Genomic DNA, 18261 nt, shown 5'->3' on the forward strand with positions numbered 1-18261 from the left:
AGAAAATGTCAAGTGCTGGGCGTGATATAGTTTTTGTTACTCAACAGACAGCTAAATTCCGAAACATCTATAGGGTGGGGTACTATATCTACACATACACACACACACACACAGTTTAGATCTTAGATTTGCCGTGCAGTTGGGATTGATATATATTAGAGTTCGTAAATGTCAATGCCGTCTGGGTCTTTCTTGGTGGTCACCATACTTATCAGACCCCCAATGTGCACAAATTTTTATTCCAAGTGCACATTCTCATAGGCTTCATACCACTGAAAACGTAAAAGGCTAAGCATGAGAACTCTCTGAACATTAAAAAGATGTATTCCGTTACCTCTGGTAAATTGCGGAGATCGTTCATTCTGGTTGGAGACAGAAGAATGATTTGCACTCCTTCAAGGCTGATGTAAAGGTCCGATGTTGGTTTCGAGTCTTTGTTCAGCGCTGAGGCTTCTTCGTTGATCTTGAAGTCGTTCTTTCCTTCTGTTTGCTCTTGGTTTTCCTGGAATCCATCAATATTTTGATCGAAGCTTTCTTGCTTTTCCCACCGTCCGTTATTTTCTGCTTTCATCGTGCCTCCTTCAAAATCACGTGTGGTTTCTTCCGTTTCATCAGTCATCTAATTTACGTGTCTGTCAGACAGGCTTCTATCTGCATATGCTGTGCGTCACCTTGCTCCAGTGTGCATGATTTCTGCTATGTGCCTCTTATCCTTCTGCCCAGTTTCTTCTTTTGTGCACGAATTTTCATTCACTTGTTTTCCATTTGCCTTCATCGGAATGTTGCATTCTAATGAAATACTTTTTTTAGTTGCTTTTACAGTGTCCTGAACACGACAGTTTTTCCATAATAATTCCAAAAAAGTATTCGGTGTTCTTTTGGGCAACTTCAGTTCCACTCTGAAAGTTTTAAAAAGTAACCTGAGATTGACTTTGAGGTGGACATTCAGACCTAAACAGGGTCCACCACCTCCCCGTCATAACTTTGTGCTGGTGAAATTCGTAATCCATTATTATGATAATTGTATTCCAAAAATATTAAAAGTGATAAATAGTTTGCTTACATATTTACTTCTCCCGTCGAAGTTTGGCGAGTTCGATGTTGGTCGCTGCAAGAGCAGTAGCGGGAAACGGTCCTGACAAAATGTCTCCCCCAATAAAACCAACCCTTCTGTGCTTTTGCAGATCCACAGAGAAGACAGCCACTGGAAAGATGAGATGGCAACCGTTTCCATGAAGTATCGGCTTGAGAAGATGTTATTATTAGACATTATTATTATTATATATGGACTTTAATGAGATCTTTTGTAAATCCTGGAACCTCTTGAAGCACTACCAATAAGTCGTTGATTTGTATTAACCTGTTAAGTGTAGTGTGCGAGATAAGTTACTGGCGTGTTTTTATGACGTTTTTACTGTTGTGCGGCCTCGCCATGTGTTGAACATAAGGCTAAAAAATAAAATCCCTAACGTTCATGCTCCTGTTTTTGTGGAGACACTTTTAATTTGATTCATATTTTCCGTCAGTAAATGCCCCATAGAAGCTGGTTAGAAAATCATCTGATAGTTAATAGTTGCATATTACGATAGCTTTTTTTTATTGTTTTTGATAGATAAACATTAGAGGTGAAAATGAAACCCCAGTCTTATTTATGCAGAGATAAATGCTATATTGGAGGCTATAAAACACACCTTCATGGTGGGAAATGCAAACGATACCTTGTAATATACACGGATTCTTACAGTGCTTTAGAAGCGCTAAGACAATACACAATTTCTCATCCCGTAACTGAAGAAATAAGGGAGTGGGTAGATATAATAGTAAAACGGAAATCTATAAATATAAAACTATGTTGGGTCCCTTCCCATGTGAGCATTAAGGGTAATGGGGTGGCGGATAAAGAAGCCAAAAAGACAGTAAAAAGGGAATCTATCAAAAAAATACAAATACCTTACAATGACATTAAAACAACAATAAATGAATACTGTCAATCAAAATGGGAAAAAGAATGGCTAGAATTGAATAATAAATTAAAGCATATAAATCATCTGTAAAGTCTTGGAATAGACAACAATGTCAAAGAAGGGAAGATTAAGATTAAGAATAGGACACACATACTTTACACATAAATACTTGATGTTCAAGGCGAGGACAGACAGGCCCCTTACTGTGACCACTGTCGTACTCTGGTCACAGTCCGTCATCCCCCCATTTCAAAATATAGTAAATTATCTCAAAGAAATAAACCAGTTTTATATGATATAACACATCTTATAATCTCATAAAGTTATACAGTAAGCGCTGAATGGCCTTTGCTGCCCCAGTGCTTGGTGTTACACCTAAACTTTATAAAACCAACCAACCAACCTTTTTTTTTTTTTTTTTCTAAGACATTTCGATCTTTTTATGTTGCCTAGCGGCTTTATTACACACAAAAGAAAGGCCATTGCAAGTGCAAGAAATGATACTCAATTTCGGATCATTGTTAAAAATAATCCCGGTTCACTAACAAGATGTATATTTAGAAGGAGCAATTTTTTTGCGACTTTTATCAGCACAAGCAAAATTGTTCAGCCTGTGTCTTTCCTCTGTACAGAAGATTCCCTGAAATCTGTAGATTGGGTTTTTTTTTCTAAGTGCTCCATTGGCATTAGTTTTAGCATCTTCCACCTTTCATGGAAATTTTAGAAATAAAAGCCCTAGATTCACTTCTAGTTAGTTATATATTCATGAGTGCTATATTTCACAGTATACTATACGAAAAATGCCCTGTTATGTGAAGATGTACCTGATGCTAGAGAAGTGTTTGGCACACTAGACTTTGTTTGCACGGCCAGATCAAAAGCGTGACCTGTATGCCTCCATTCCAGAAACTCAGTTCCCCATCCAGTACAGATGCCTACGTATCCATCTCGATTCTCTGGCGCTTCAATGAATTTTTTGTTGTTGCTCGACGTTTTCTTCTCCGCTGTTGATGAAGGGCAAAAACTGTCAGGCGAAAAGATAGTCTCATGTGCCAGGGCCCAGTCCGCGTCACCTCTTCTGTTGTCGTAACGATTCATTTTAGGAACTGCCTTAAACGGGCATCCCTAGTGAAGGATAGTGGAGTGAGGATTTTGCCAAATAAGTGTAAGATTATCGAAATGCTGCTTATGCTTACTATTATTACTTGTTATTGTTGAATATTATTACACTACTGTTTCATGAAAATTCAGTTTCTGTAGCTGCGGTAAGATTCTAACTTCATGAATTACTTACTGTATTAAATCTCTCGCAGTGTCATTTGTAATTATCTTTATGATATACTAATAGATTCATTCGGTTAAAGTGGGCCATAAGTATGTTTTTATCCGGTAGTGTCGTGTCGTATAATAATGATTCGTTTTAAGCAAGGGAACATGACAAGATGAGCGAGATTTTTGTATTTAAATTGTTGCGTGTGTTGCGTTGGTGTAGAATAAAATGTTCAAGTATTTAAAATTGTTACTGACTGGTTGATATCGAGCTCTGAAAATTTAACGTCTGGGGCATTGTCTACTCTTGCTCTAATGATACTTCCCTTACCATGCAAGTGCTGAGTCATATTCCGATGACTGGAGCTTGTACCAACTCTTGAAAACGTCGTCCATAGCGTCTCTTTCTTTGTATTTAAGCTTAGATGCTGCAACTATGCCCACCAGGCGATCAAACTGGGAGGCATCTGTTTACGTTCCTGCCATAAAGATTAATGCATACCGGTCAGCGTTGAGTCGTTCTTCTGGAAAGTTTCATATTGTCTTTTGAAGAGTGAATTGCTTCAAAATGAAATGACAATGTAACAAAATAGATTTTTTTAGAAAATAACTACACCTATTGGTTAAATGGGGGAGAAGGTTTGGAGGACCTTAATGATGTGAGTTTGATGATTCATAGATGCTGATTGCTTGTTTGGTAAGTAGGTAATGGTGGACTGCGTCTTGGTATTGACTAGCGAGAGTCGTGATTACGGGTCTTTGTTATTGATGATTAGAAGTAAATATCTAGAACTTTGAAGATGATATAATATTTTTGGGAAAGTTATGATAGGCTGAAGGGATACGATGAATTTAAGAGATGCTGAAGAGGATTAGAAGAAAATATGTTCATTTAAAGAGAACACTAAAGAAAAGTAAACTGGTAAGTTAGCAAAAACACAAGTGACAAGTCCCTACCGGAAAGAACTATCAAATTCACAATGATTCCATTCTTGATTTCAAAAGTAATATCCATGCGTTATTGTTAGCCCCTCACTAATTATTCTTTCTCGAGAATAGTTAAGAGAGTACAGTTGGATAGTCTTTTGTCACTAACTACTTTATGATCAGTGATTCGTTCCCATTAAAAATGCAACGTACAATAATTAGTACCTCCCTACCTTGCGTACTCTCGAGCAACGCTGTGAAGATAATCTTTCGATACAGGTCGCAGATTCAAATTTCCCCAGAGGTCGAGGAGTAGAGTGGCTCTTTCTTGAAGGCCCAGTCCTCTCCGTAAACATACTCCAAGCAATAGTATTATCCTTGCATACAGTTCTACATGAGCCTCGATGACAAATATCTGTAAGTACCAGTCGTTCGTTATTTCTCTAGATTGACATATAGTATGCTTTGTGTATAGGACTGTGAAATTAGGTCGTTATCATGTGAAGTGTTATTATCATCAATTAACCAATCCAGAGAAGATACGTATAGCGCTATCTTGAAGGGGACAATCCCAAGTAAAAGGCAAAATTTGAGAAGGACGGTAAAGAGAGAAAACATGGGCTCTAAGGAGAAAAGAGGAAGTAAAACTTGAAAGAACAGTATTGAGAATGCTGAGGTGGATAGCGGGAATATCGCTGCTTGAGAGATTGGAAAATGAAATGAGAAGGGCAGCTTTAGTACAGATTAGAGAGGTAGGCCTAATAAGAGAGTCACGATTAAAGTGGTATGGATACGTGTTGAGAAGGGAGCGAAGAGGTCTTGGAAGGAACCTGTTAGAGGAAGATCGAGAGGGAGACAGAGAATTAGATGGCGAGATAAAGTGAAGGAAGGTATGACGAGAAGAGGTTTGGTGGAGGATGATACCTTTGATTTTAAAAGACAGTGAAGAAGGCGCATCAAGCAACCGACCCCTTAATGTACGGATAACGTTGGGTGAGAAGTAAGGAGAGAGAAATTCCGAGATAATTATCTTGACCCTCTAAAGGAACTCTGCAAAGAACCTTTGATATAACCTATAATTAACGTAAGCGATTTCAAAATAAAGGACTGATGATATATTCATAGTGATAAAAAGGTAATTAAGAATGTCTAAAATTTCAGGTTTTCCATGAGGGAAATAAGATTTTCCTACGTAGGTGAAAATACGGTTGAAAGTGAGGTGGGATGGCTTGGACATGTCCGTTAATTAAGCCATATTTTTGGGAACCCATACCCATGCTCATGAGTGTACAAATTGAGGTGCAGAAAATACTGTACCTTTAGATTAGTCCCGTTTTTTCTCTTCGCGATCATGCTAAGCAAATGCCGGTGATCTCCAGTCCCTACCAGTAGCAGCTGATATTCTTTGCGGTCGTCTGTAACTGGGAAAACGAGTTAAAAGTTACTGATACACCCAGATCGGTTGCTTTGAGATTAAAATGACTTAATGCAGCAGACCCTTTCTTCCCGACTAATCAGACAAAGGTTTTTTATTCATTGATAGCCGGTTTTTGTTTTATTTACTTATACTTAATACAAATGTCTCACGAACATGATAAATTACTTACGATTAGAATAACTAATAAGATCAGATGCAGGTGAAAACCCCCACCAATTGAATATCCCATGGCCATACATTTTCCACATAGAGACAATAGTGCACTGCGCTTGCAGAGTTGTACTAAACGCACCTGGAATAAACAACTTCCGCTGCCATGGTAACTGGGTGGCCGACCAATCGCCTTTCTGAGGAGAGCCCTGTCCAATCACACAATGTTACACTCATAGTCTAGCCAAGTGAGGACGTCTTTGAAAAAAGTTATTTTATGTTGCAGTGTATGTCTTAATAGTTTGAACTTTCTGCTCTCTAGTAAAATGGTCGACAAAGTTGAACAAAAGATGTAAGTTGTAATGCGTTTTGAGCATGAATTTATTCTGGCTTATAGCTAGGTAGTATGCCTAGCTAGATGTTTAACCCTAAGCCTAGTATCCCTGGTTAGGCCTACAGTGGTGGTGAGGCAATCATAGCTAGTAGGCTATACTAAATAGTACTAGGTATGCTATCTAGTATTCCAAAGTCACTTAGTAAACGTAATTTTTCAGTTGGGATAAGATGACAAAGTAATAGGTAGCAATAAGTTTGTACTACTTTCAACCATAGGCTAATGCATTCTGGCATAGGCCTAGGTGTTTTCTCTAGGCCAGGTAGCCTTGGTTGGGTCTACAGATCGGGTCAGATGTTGCCTAGGCCCAAGGCTATGAATGTGTTCTTACAACTTCATTAGGTAAACTCGGTATTTCTACAGAAGCAGTCCGCACGGAGTGCAAGGAACGTAACCGCGGATACGACATCAACTAGGGATTGGGGCATCCAGTGTATTTTGCCGTGTTTAGTACTGGCCCATGGGGGGTTTAATTACAATCGTGGCAAATAAATAGGGTAGAACATCACAGCAGGCCAAGCAGGCCACCTACAATCAATGCAAGCCACCCTCCGAAAAAGTACATTATAACGCGTCCTGACACCGAGATGGGCATCAGTCGCGACTTGTTGTTGGTGAGAAAACGGAGCTAAAGACCTCTATTCTCCTTTCGAAGTAAGTATTTTCTCCAAAGTTAGAAATTAAGGCCAAATTTTAAGATTTAAACAACGAGGGTACTGAAAATGGCGCCCACGGCAGTGGAAATCTCACCAAACGCTTTAGAAATTTTTACTTACAACTAAAAATGTTTCGAAGATTGACGCCATCTCGATGTTTACGGAGTCGCTTGTGTCAACAAACTTTCCATTTCCTGTGATAAATCCGCACACCACTTGTACCCACAGACGCTGGAGCACTTTTATCACAACAATCGAAACACGATTTCTCACCAACAACAAGCCAGGCGTAAACACGCTGTTTGGGTAGAGATGACGAGAAGCGTGCTCTTGGCTAATTTTTTAAATAAGTAGTAAAACATCAATATTTTACATATTTATGATGATTAATTTGAAAATATTCGTTATTGAAAAAGTAACTCGACTCTGACTCAAATTTAAGTAATTATTTTTCTGAATTAGAACGTTCTTTCAAGTTTCTGTATTATGACGTCACGATATCTTTGACTTTCGTACCTATTGTAAATAATTGCTATACTCAACTGTCATTGCAGAACAGTTTACCAGTTATTCATGCAGATTGTTATCAGCTATACATGTAATTGTTATAATCGTAATGCGCATATATATCTTTATTATTTACTTTTTGGATATATGGAAGATGTTTTTACTGCTGGATATCGCCGTAGTGTGACGCAATCGTTTTCGGTCCATGGGCCTCTGTCTGTTTTCGCACCATAAGAAATTATGGGGGCCGAATTTGCAATGACCAGAAAGTCGTTAAAAGAGGAAAGTTAGCATTGAGGGGCATATGTTTTGACTGAGAAAAATACAAATTTATTCAATAGCTAGCTTGTAAAAATACTTGGTTATACTTGATTGACAACTAAGCAGCATGTCTACTATGGGTTTCAGAGACAGTGCAAAAGCAGGTTTTTGGGCAATACCTATTTCTGTAACGAACACTCTTAACAGAACGAGATTTTGCTATAGTGCATTACACCCAGTGCCGTAATTTATAAGGGTATCGTGAATCACTAATCATAAAGAATAACGACATTGTCCTTGTACCAAGAGACAAAAACTCCATTATGCAGAAATGGATACGAACACGCGTATAAAGCTCCACCTACCCTCTCCCCAACCCCCCCCCCCCCCCTCCACCGCCATCCCTTTTTCTTCTTTTCTTCGTTCCTCCGCCTTTCCTCTCTCTCTCTCTCTCTCTCTCTCTCTCTCTCTCTCTCTCTCTCTCTCTCTGTTGCCATTCGGTATGTGTTGACCCTCCAAACTGGGTATAAGACTACACACAAAACGTTGAAATTGGTGAAATTAGGCTAGTATTGGAAGTATATATACATAAATATTAAAGCAATTTTATCATTATTGCATTACATGACAACTAGAATTCATGGAAACAGTTTATAACCTGTTAGCGTCACCCACGTAATACGTACGTACCGCGATCTACTCGGTAGCGCCTTCAACGGGATATTACGTTCAAGACTTTAACTGTGCTTGTCAAGCCGTTCAGCCCGTAATAATACGTTACTCGTATAGAAAGTGTAGGAACATCATTTGGTAACACTCTCAGCACATGGGAAACTTATTTCCAGCCTGGCAACTCTTTCTGGTGGTCGCTTATGCTAGAAAAACTGCCTGTCCCTGTTGGTTTTCTTTCAATACGCTTCGGGCGTTTATCGAGACAAATTGGATTTCGCGTCTTTCACAATGAATGTCTCAAAGAGGAGGCATATTCTTTAGGTGAGATCAATCAAATACTAGATGAAGAGTGTGATATTGATAACCTATTTGATGATGAGAGCTCTAGTTCTGAATCCTCCAGTGATGATACAAACTTTTCTTCCAATTGCGGGAGTGAAGATGACTTTCTTTGCCGAGTGACTGGACTCCGAGAGAGAGAGAGAGAGAGAGAGAGAGAGAGGGGAGAGAGAGATGAGAGAGAGAGAGACGAGAGAGAGAGAGAGAGAGAGAGAGAGAGAGAGAATTTCCTACAGTTAATTACAGTATGAATAACAAGCATAAAAATCAATATTAACTTTGAAAACTATCATCAGTGCTATGATCGCTGATTACAAAAAAGCGTGACGGTACGTTAGCAGCGAGCTCATCAGGGCGGAGGACGCTTAACAGGATAATAATGGAACGGCGTATGTGTGAAGCCTCCACTAATGTGGCAACGATGATTTTGCCATTCTTAGCATGCAAACATTAAAGGTTACATTTATTTCTGGCATACGATTATTAAAGAAATTCAAAATACTAATAAAGACTGAAATCAATGAAAAGTGCTAGCAAAAACAAAAAAGCAAAAAAAAAAAAAAAAACGTCGTCGTTCCTCTGCACTTTTCCGTATTCGTTCCTCTATGGTTTTCGGCAGCCAGATGTACGAAAACGTTAGAAACATTTGATTTTATCTACTTTAGAAATATCTGTAATTTTTCGGGGTAATTTGGTTGCAAAAAAGGGATAATATACATGAATTAAATCAAAAATTTTTAAATAACAAAGTAAATTTAAACTAAATAACGAGTAAAGTAAACAGTTTAGGGAATAAAACTTTGCAGTTTCGTCGTCTGTCGTCGTCTGCTGTTCGAAATTGTGTTTATGGCGCGCGCGCTTAGAAACCAGGAACAGCAACGGGTTTTTAAAGTGCAATGTGGAGTGAACTGAGACCAAAAATGTGTATAATAACAATCAAATAAGCACTGTGGAGTTTCAGTTGTGATGGCAGTAAGGATAAAAACCGCCGATTACAAGGTAAGAATGAATTCAGTTCCAACCCATAAACCCCGGGAATAACAAGTTTCATACTTTCACTAATATAGGCAACAAAATGTTGTTTTATTGTGCTGATTACAACTGCAATCTTGAGTAAGATCAATAAACGTTACATACATACGCTAACATTGTTCAAATGAGTGCTGGAAGGCTGGGGAAAAGATGGTGGCCGTCATGATGAGAACGTCCATGCAAAACGTAGCGCCATATTGGATTTCAAACTGCCTTGAAAACATATTTTACGAAGAGCTCACATGCTTATTTTAGTTCGTATGGGGCTTTCATATATCACATATGTTGACGAAACTTCAGTCTTTTAAATGGTATGCTTAGAGTTGCAATTGTATTCATGTTTCACCAATTAAATATCGAGTGGAATAAGACCCGTTCTACCGTGATGAGGGTTGGCCTGTCGTGATGTTTCCCCCTATTACTTAAAATTCTTGTTCAGTAGGTAAAACTGCATAGAAAAAACCGTAACTGCCATAGTCTAGGCCGCCGCGGATAAGTACCCTAGATCTACCAAAAACTCAGTTTTGCTATAAGGGTGGATGCTGAGTATTGAGACAGGCGGCCAGGAGAAACCAACCATGAAAATAGCCAAACCTAAACTTTTTAGGGTAAGCAACCACGTGGACTGGCCAACTCACCGACTACCGTGGCTAGGCCACCTTCCGAAAAGTACTTTTAAACGTCCTGACACCGGAGATGGTCATCAGTCATGAGTAGTTGGTAGTGATAACAGGAGCTCAAGACCTCTACTCTCCTTTCGAAGTAAGTATTTTCTCCAAAGTTAGAAATTAAGGCCATATTTTAAGATTTATACAGGGTAATGAAAAAGAGGCCAACGTGGTTAGACCGGCCAGCCACCTGATTGCCGCCATATTGGATTTCAAAACTGCCTTGAAAAACATATTTTACGAAGAGTTCACATGCTTATTTTAGTTCGTTTGGGGGCTTTCTATATCACATTATGTTGACAAAACTTCAATCTTTTGAATGGTATGCTTAAAGTTGTAATTGTATTCTTGTTTCACCAATTAGATATCGAGTGAATAAGGCCTGGCCAGCGCGATGACGATGGATCGTCGGCTGTTGTTTATCCTAACTAGAATGCTGTGTCCTGACTCCTGACCTAATCAGACCTTACCTTCCCAACCTGACAAGGAGCTTTGCCCTGACCTGGTTTGGGGAGGGGCACTTTATCCTCCCTCAATCCCCCTCCCCCCCATAGTAACTTTGGCATGACTAAATATGTTTGGCCCATGGGCTGGCACTGGCTAGCCTATGCCCCTAACCAAAATATCCTTAAACTAACCATAACCTTTGAGCATCGTGCCTTGACTTAACCAGAAATACTTCCTAATGTAACTTAGGGTGCTGGGCCCAGGACCCTCCCAAGTAGCTAATACTTTAACAGCAAGCACAAGGCTTATCCTAGACTAGTACTCGTTTGTGCTAGTAGGTTCAGATCCTTGAGTTTTGTCATACTATAGCAGAGTCCGCCTAGCTTTGCAGCTAAGCCCCGCCCACAGCATGCTTATGATTGGCTAGCTCTCGAAGGGATAGTGATGTCACACTAAACTCAGTTTGTTCCGATACGTAATACAAACCCTCGGTCCCTTTAACAATAGGAAGAACTAGCGGCAGCTGGAACGGTCGTAAGCTTCGAACAAGGGAGTTCGGTAGTTAACTGCTTGTCCGACAGTCTGCGCCGCCGCGCAACCTGGGAGGTGAAGAATCACTTTTGCTTTGCTTTCGGCCAAGCTGTGGTGAGAGGACGTTGTTCGCCATCGCTCTCTGCCCGCTACATCGTTGTATGCTTTTGGATTATATTTGCCTCTTATACTGTTTGTTGGTTGTGAAAGTGAAAATTGTAAGTACCTTTTTCATTTTTTTCATCAATTTATTAAAGTGATTATGGATCAAGACATGGAGCTTTCGCCGCGCCCCCCGATCGCCCGTAGAGTGTGCCCCGGGCTGAAGGGGCGTAAATGTGGCGGCATTCGCTCCTTCATAGATGTTGATCCCCATGAATTGTGTACTCGGTGCCGAGGGCGTGAATGCTCTTGGGCCGAGCCATGTCATGTATGTATGTTAATTGGTCGGAGGTGCAGTGGGGCTTTTATGAGGGTAGGAAGAAGCGTAGACCTGCCAAGGAGTTGTCGGAAAGCTCTCCAGCGACTCCTTTGGTTACCAACACATCGTCTTCTTTCCATACCCCCTGCTCAGCTCCCCCCCCCCCCCCCCCCCCCGCGTATGGCACCTTCCCCCTCTCGGGGGGTTTTGGAGTCCTTCTCCTCGCTTGATCCGTCGAGTGTGGAGGAGGGTGCCGTTACCCTGACGTTCATCTGTATTCGGGGTCTTCCGTCCGCTCTGGGTGGGGTTCGTCTCTCCCCAAGCGAGAGGGAACCCCTCATAACTACCCGACTGTTGCTTCCGCAGGTGCATCTTCCGTGGGAGAACGACCTTGGACAGGTGTTGGGCGTCACTGGGACTGCAGGGCGTGCCAAGTATCCAGGGGCTTATCTAACATCTGGCGGGGTCGTGGACAGTCACCCATGGAGCGGTGACCACCACTACTACCACGATCTCTACCCCCGGGTACGCCGCCCCTCCTCACCTGGTATATACCCCACATGTGATGGGTGGGGGTTCGTCTCCCCCCAAGCGAGAGGGAACCCCTCATAACTACCCGACTGTTGCTTCCGCAGGTGCATCTTCCGTGGGAGACGACCTTGGACAGGTGTGGGCGTCACTGGGACTGCAGGGCGTGCCAAGTATCCAGGGGCTTATCTAACATCTGGCGGGGTCTGGGGCAGTCACCCATGGAGCGGTGACCACCACTACTACCACGATCTCTACCCCCGGGTACGCCGCCCCTCCTCACCTGGTATATACCCCACATGTATGACGGTGACGCCGACAGCCGCTGTACAAGGGCCGGTCGCTGCCGTACCGAGGAGGGGCGTGCCGCCTCCGCCTGGGTTCTTCGTGCTGCCGACCCCAGACTTCCGCTGCCCTAAGAGTTCACCCCTGGACCTGCCACCGGTACGCAGGATGACGGTGGCTGAAAATAAGCCTCCTGGGTTACCTGACTAGCCTGCCGTACCTGCCGCTACCGCTGTTCCTGCTGCTGGCCTTGCCGCTCTTGACACTCCTGCTGTTCCCTCTGTTCCCGCTCCTGTCCACGGTGTTGCTGCCCCAGACTCAGGTCCTTCCGGACAGGTGCAGCCGGGCCGTGTTGCTTCGGCAATTGCCCCGGCTCCGTCCTGGATGGAGGATCTGACGTCTGTCCTGCGTGAGCTGACGAAGAAGAAGAAGAGGAAGGTGTCGTCGTCGTCTTCATCGTCTTCTTCGTCGTCTGCTGCCGCCTCTCCCCCTTTGACTTCTAAGGCTACCAAGCCGAAGAAGAAGAAGGCTGCCTCCTCCCCCCCTAAGAAGGCTCCTTCGGGAACTTCTAAGGGCCCGTCCCACCGGACCTTCTGCTGGTCCTCCTGCTCCTTCGGGGAACAGGGCCCGTCTCTCCTTCCGCAAGGAAGAAGAAGACGGGGACCAGAGGGGTACTGGCTAACACTGGTACTTCCTCGCCTGGTGAGCGCCGCTAAACCAGGTTCCGTTTCGGTCTCTCGTTCGCGAGAGGTTCCGAGTGTACGGTCTCCCAAGGGAGAACGTGCAGCCAAAGTTCTGATGCCCGTGTTCGCTCGGCGCCAGGACTGCGGCACGGAGCAGAAGGCTGGTGAGAGCCGCTCAGGTGACTCTCGCCAGGCCAGCGGCCGCTCTCGCAGCGACCAGCTGGCAGCCCGGGTTGACATGACGGTCTCTGACCGGCCACGGGCTGAGGCTGGGAAGAGGTCCCCCTGATCGTTGGCGCCAGCCTCGGCTGGTACCAGCGGTTCGACGCACCGCGAGGACACACACCGGTCTCACCGCGACATTGATCTCAGCAGGTCCCCTGACCGCCGCTCCCACAGGGACCGGGTGGATAGGGGGACCAGCAGCAACTCATCTGACGCACGGGACCGGGGCCGCTGTGCTCAGTCTAGCCGCTCGCCACAGGTGAGCGGTGCAACCAGGCCTGCAGACCGATCACCACCGTGGGTTGGCGATTGTTTGCAGCCCTCCAAGCACACTGGTTCTGCCAGTGAGCGAGGGGGGAACATCAGGTCTTCCTCTCCTGTACCTTCAACTTCCTCGGGATACGCCGGGAAGAGGTACCTAGGAGTGATCGTGAGGGGCGCGCCCCTCGCGATCCCGTCACGACGCCGTACGCTCCAGGCACGGTCTTAGGATTAACCAGGACGTACGCACAAGTGACAGGAGGAGACGAGAGGGGTCTGATGCTGTTCCTCCTGAAGAAGGAGGATCTCGGGAGCTGCTCTTGTTGGAGGGACTGGATGGTCCTACTCCTCAAGACGCTGTCACTCCTGAGATTCAGAGGAACTTTGCCGAGGTCATTGCGCTGATTCGTCAGCACAACGACCTTGGGGAAGGATCGCCGCTCCCACCATCCAAGCCCACGTCCCGGCTCGAGTCATTTTGGGGTTTTGGGGCCCGAAGAGCGGAACCCAAACCGACGGTGGGTCTGCCGCGATCAGAGCTGGCTGACTCCGTGCTTGACCAGGTGGAGTTCTCTCGTTTCCGGACGGGAGGATTCCGCTGAAGTCAGGCAGGTCATCAAAGCTACTTCCTCCTCCTCTACAGCGTCAGCGGCGATTCTATGTGCCTATGTGAAGATCCGATCCGCCGCCTAAACAGGTTAACCCAGAGCTAGCAAGGCTAACTCGGGTGTGTCCTGCAGCATATCCTGTTGGAGAACCTCTGGTTCTCGCAGCAGGAGGCACTTGCCCTGGAATCAACAGCTATGGCGACTTTCCAGGCAGTCTCTTGGTTGGATCTGTGGTCCCTCACAGTATCCAAAGTCGCGGCCAACTCCGGGAGTTCTGCTCTCGAAGAAGACCCGGCTTTCAGGAGACTCTGCCAGTCTGGAGGTAGAGCCATCTCCTACCTCGCCCATCAGACGGCAAACCTGTGGGCCAACCTGGTACTTCGTCGTAGGGACGCCATCCTTACACGAGTAACCAGGGGGGGCTGGGCGTGAAGCGGCACTCTGACTTCGAAATGGACCTATTCGGAGTTCCTCCTCTCTCTTCCCTGGAGAGATGGTGGACGCTGCGGTGGAGATGGCGGCGCACTGATGACAGTGACCGCCTAGATTCACCAGGCAGTCTCGAAGTCTTCTGGGCAGCCTCGAGCTACTGCGGCTAAACCAAAGAGTTTGGCTAGCGCTTCCTCAGCTGCTAAGACGGTTGCCCCGTCTAAGCCCTGAGTTAAGACTCTTCCTTCAACTTCTGCCAGGGGGGGTCGTCATCAGCCCTCCTCCCAGCCCTCCTTCTCTCGAGGGGGAGCAGGGAAGAAGTCGAAGAGAGGCGGGAAACGCTAGGGACGGCGTTCCACTCACCTGCCGCCGGAAGTTGGGGGGGTGCCTGGCGAGCCATTGGGGGGGCAACATAAGCAGCGCTCTTCGGTGCCGAGACCTGGATAGTAGACATCCTTCGGGAGGGATATCTACTACCCTTCGAATCTCGGCCACCCCTCACCTCCAACCCGGTCCATCTTCAGACCAACGTCCAGGGTTCATCAAAGGACATCGCTCTTCGACAGGAGACAGACCATGCTGAACAAACGAGCTGTAGAGATCGTCAGGGATCGGTTACTGGGCTTCTACAGCCGCCTTTTCCTGGTGGAAAAGGCCTCGGGGGGCTGGCGCCCGGTGATAGATCTCTCTCCCCTGAACCGATTCGTTCGCCAGACTCGGTTCACGATGGAGACGGCACGTTCCGTGCTGCGACTCCATCAGGGAGAACGATTTCATGCTTTCATGGATCTGAAGGACGCATATTTTCAAATACCCGTCCAACAATCCTCCAGAAAGTACCTCCGCTTCATCCTTGACGGGACGGTGTACCAAAGTCAGGGCACTTTGCTTCGGTCTCTCAACCGCCCCACAGGTGTTCACACGCGTAGTGTTCGCTCTAGTGTCTGCTTGGGCCCATTCGCACGGGATATGTATTCTGAGGTATCTCGACGGTTGGCTAGTCCTGGCCAGCTCCCGCTTGCAGTTGCTACGGGACAGGGATCGACTCCTGAAGTTCTGCCGCGATCTGGAAATTGTGGTAAACTTCGAGAAGTCCGATCTCGAACCCAAGCAGAGGATGAAGTACCTGGGTATGCTGATACACGGTAGCAGAGCAAGTCTTCCCTGCGGACTTGCGGATCAGCAAATTCAGGGAGGCACCCCACCGGTTTCTGTCTCAACAGGAACAGGCAGCTCAGCAATGGCAAGCCGTGATCAGCCACCTGTCGTCACTCGAGAAGTTAGTTCCTCACAGACGTCTTCACCTGCGGTCTCTCCAGTGGAGACTAAAGGAGAGTTGGTCACAGGCAAAGGATCCACCGTGCTTCCCCATGTCCTTCACGGAGGAGGTAAGGCAGGACCTAGCCTGGTGGCTGGACGACAGGAACCTCTTAAGAGGAGTGCCTCTTTGCACTCCTCCCCCGGAGATGTTGCTGTTCTCAGACGCATCCACCGAGGGGTGGGGCGCACACCTGGAGGAGTTGCTGACTTCGGGTGTGTGGGACCATCACGACAAGCACCTTCACATCAATGTCCTGGAACTCAAGGCGGCGTTCTACGCTCTCCAAGAATTTCAGGACCGCTTGGTGGGACACTCAGTGGTGTTGATGTGCGACGACACCACAGTAGTGGCATATGTCAACAAAGAGGGGGGTGGGGGGGGGGGGGGGGGGGGGCCTAGTGTCTCCCGTTGCACCAGTTGACTGTGCAGGTGCACGAGTGGGCCGCGGCTCACTCAGTAGAGCTGTCAGCACGCTACATTCCAGGCAAGAGGAATGTAGTAGCAGACAAGCTCAGCCGTCGGGATCAGGTGATAGGAACCGAATGGTCTCTACACCCAGACGTGGCGGAAAGGCTCTTCAACCTGTGGGGGCGTCCAGTTGTGGATCTGTTCGCCACCCGGCACAACAGGAAACTCCAAGTTTTCATACAATTGAACTTACCTGTCAGATATATACATAGCTAAGACTCCGTCGTCCCGACAGAAATTCAAATTTCGCGCCACTCGCTACCGGTAGGTCAGGTGATCTACCTGTCTGCCCTGGGCGGCAGGACTAGGAACCATCCCGTTTTCTATCATATTTTCTCTGTCGCCGGTGGTATCAACATTGTTGTTACTACCTCCTGACTGGAATTCGCTTTTCAAGACTTTATTGATCATCTTTATTGGATTTCTTGGTGACGTACTGGATCGTTGTTTTGGCATTCGCTACTGTGGACTGGATTTGGACTTGCTTTTGATTTTTCTATTAGAATGTCTGATTCAAGTGTTAGTGTGAGAGTGTGTGTGAATGTAGGCTGCAAGGTGAGGATACCGAAGGGGCTTCGGTGTTGATCCTCACACTGTATGTCGTAAATGTAGGGGGTTTGACTGTTCTTTGGCTAACACCTGTATTGAGTGTGAAAAGTTGGATGCTAATGAATGGAAGACTCTAACTTCTAACTTGAAGAAGTTAGAGAGGGATAGGATTAGACGAGCTGCACAAAAGAGTGTGAGTACAAGGCCTATTGAGCCTTTTTCTGAGTCTAACTCTCCTTTTATTAATGAATATGATTCTCCCTATGTATCTGAATCCTCACAGGCTTTGCATTCGGATTCGGCTTCTGAAATCGCCAATCTGAAGGCTACTCCTTCGTAAAATGAAGACAAAGATGGCGGCCATGCAAGGTAATGGCTAGTGATTGTGAATTACTAAGTGAAGTGAGTGTTCACCAGTGTTGTGGAGGGGGCGTCTGACCGTCCCTGCGATGCTCCCAGGCCTAGACCTCTTCCAAACTCACATACCCAGAGGAGTAGGAAAGTCGAAAGTCGTACGGAGGTTGTGGGGAATCCCCAACCGGTCAGGCGTCCCTTCAGCAGGTTCTGTTCGTTACAGTCTGCTCAGGACCGCTCAAATAGAAGCATCCTACGAGATTGTTTCTCGTCGCCTCCGGTTCTTCTTCACCTAAAAAACGAGGGTGGAAGGACTCTGATCTTTCTAGGCCACTGAAAAGGCATTGGAAAGAGCGCGCGTTCGACTCGAGCCCGGAGCGCTTCTCGAGGAAGCTCCTTCTTCTATCAAGAAGGCTAAGCTGGTTTCGACGCCTCCTAGAGATGTATTTGATGATCGCACTCCTTCGAGTTCTCCTGCTTCTTCTATTGAAGAGGACGCTGGGGTGGCTTCCAAGAGGATTTTGCTGGCAGTTCAAGAGCAGATTGCCCTCTTTGGTGGGAGTTCTTTCAAGGGATCCCCCTCGCAAGAAGGACGCTAGACTTCCTATTAAGAAGTCTCGTCTTCTTTCTCCAGCCAGACGTGAAGCGTCCGCCAGACATAGGACGTCTTCCAGGCAAGAAGAGGCGTACAAAACGTCAGGAATCTTCCGAGCGAGTTGCTCGAGATCAGGATACGCTCAGGCCTGAGGCACCAGCCAGGCGCGAGGCGCCAGTTAGGCGTGAGGATTCAGCCAAGCGCGAGGCGCCAGCCAAGCGCGAGGATTCAGCCAGGCGCGAGGAGTTGCGTGAGGCGCCAGACAAGCGCGAGACGTCA

General features: G+C 45.9%; 1 protein-coding gene and 1 pseudogene across 1 annotated transcript in view; one reads left to right on the top strand and one right to left on the bottom strand.

Moving 5' to 3' along the window:
* Positions 1-18261, top strand: part of LOC135219787 (CWF19-like protein 1) — a gene marked incomplete at its 5' end in the record, with an annotated part of 332999 nt that overhangs the window by 14670 nt on the left and 300068 nt on the right.
* On the bottom strand, positions 212-5942 carry LOC135220060 (dynein axonemal assembly factor 3-like; annotated as a pseudogene).

The sequence above is a fragment of the Macrobrachium nipponense genome, chromosome 1 (genome assembly GCF_015104395.2).
Source record: "Macrobrachium nipponense isolate FS-2020 chromosome 1, ASM1510439v2, whole genome shotgun sequence".
Taxonomy (NCBI): domain Eukaryota; kingdom Metazoa; phylum Arthropoda; class Malacostraca; order Decapoda; family Palaemonidae; genus Macrobrachium; species Macrobrachium nipponense.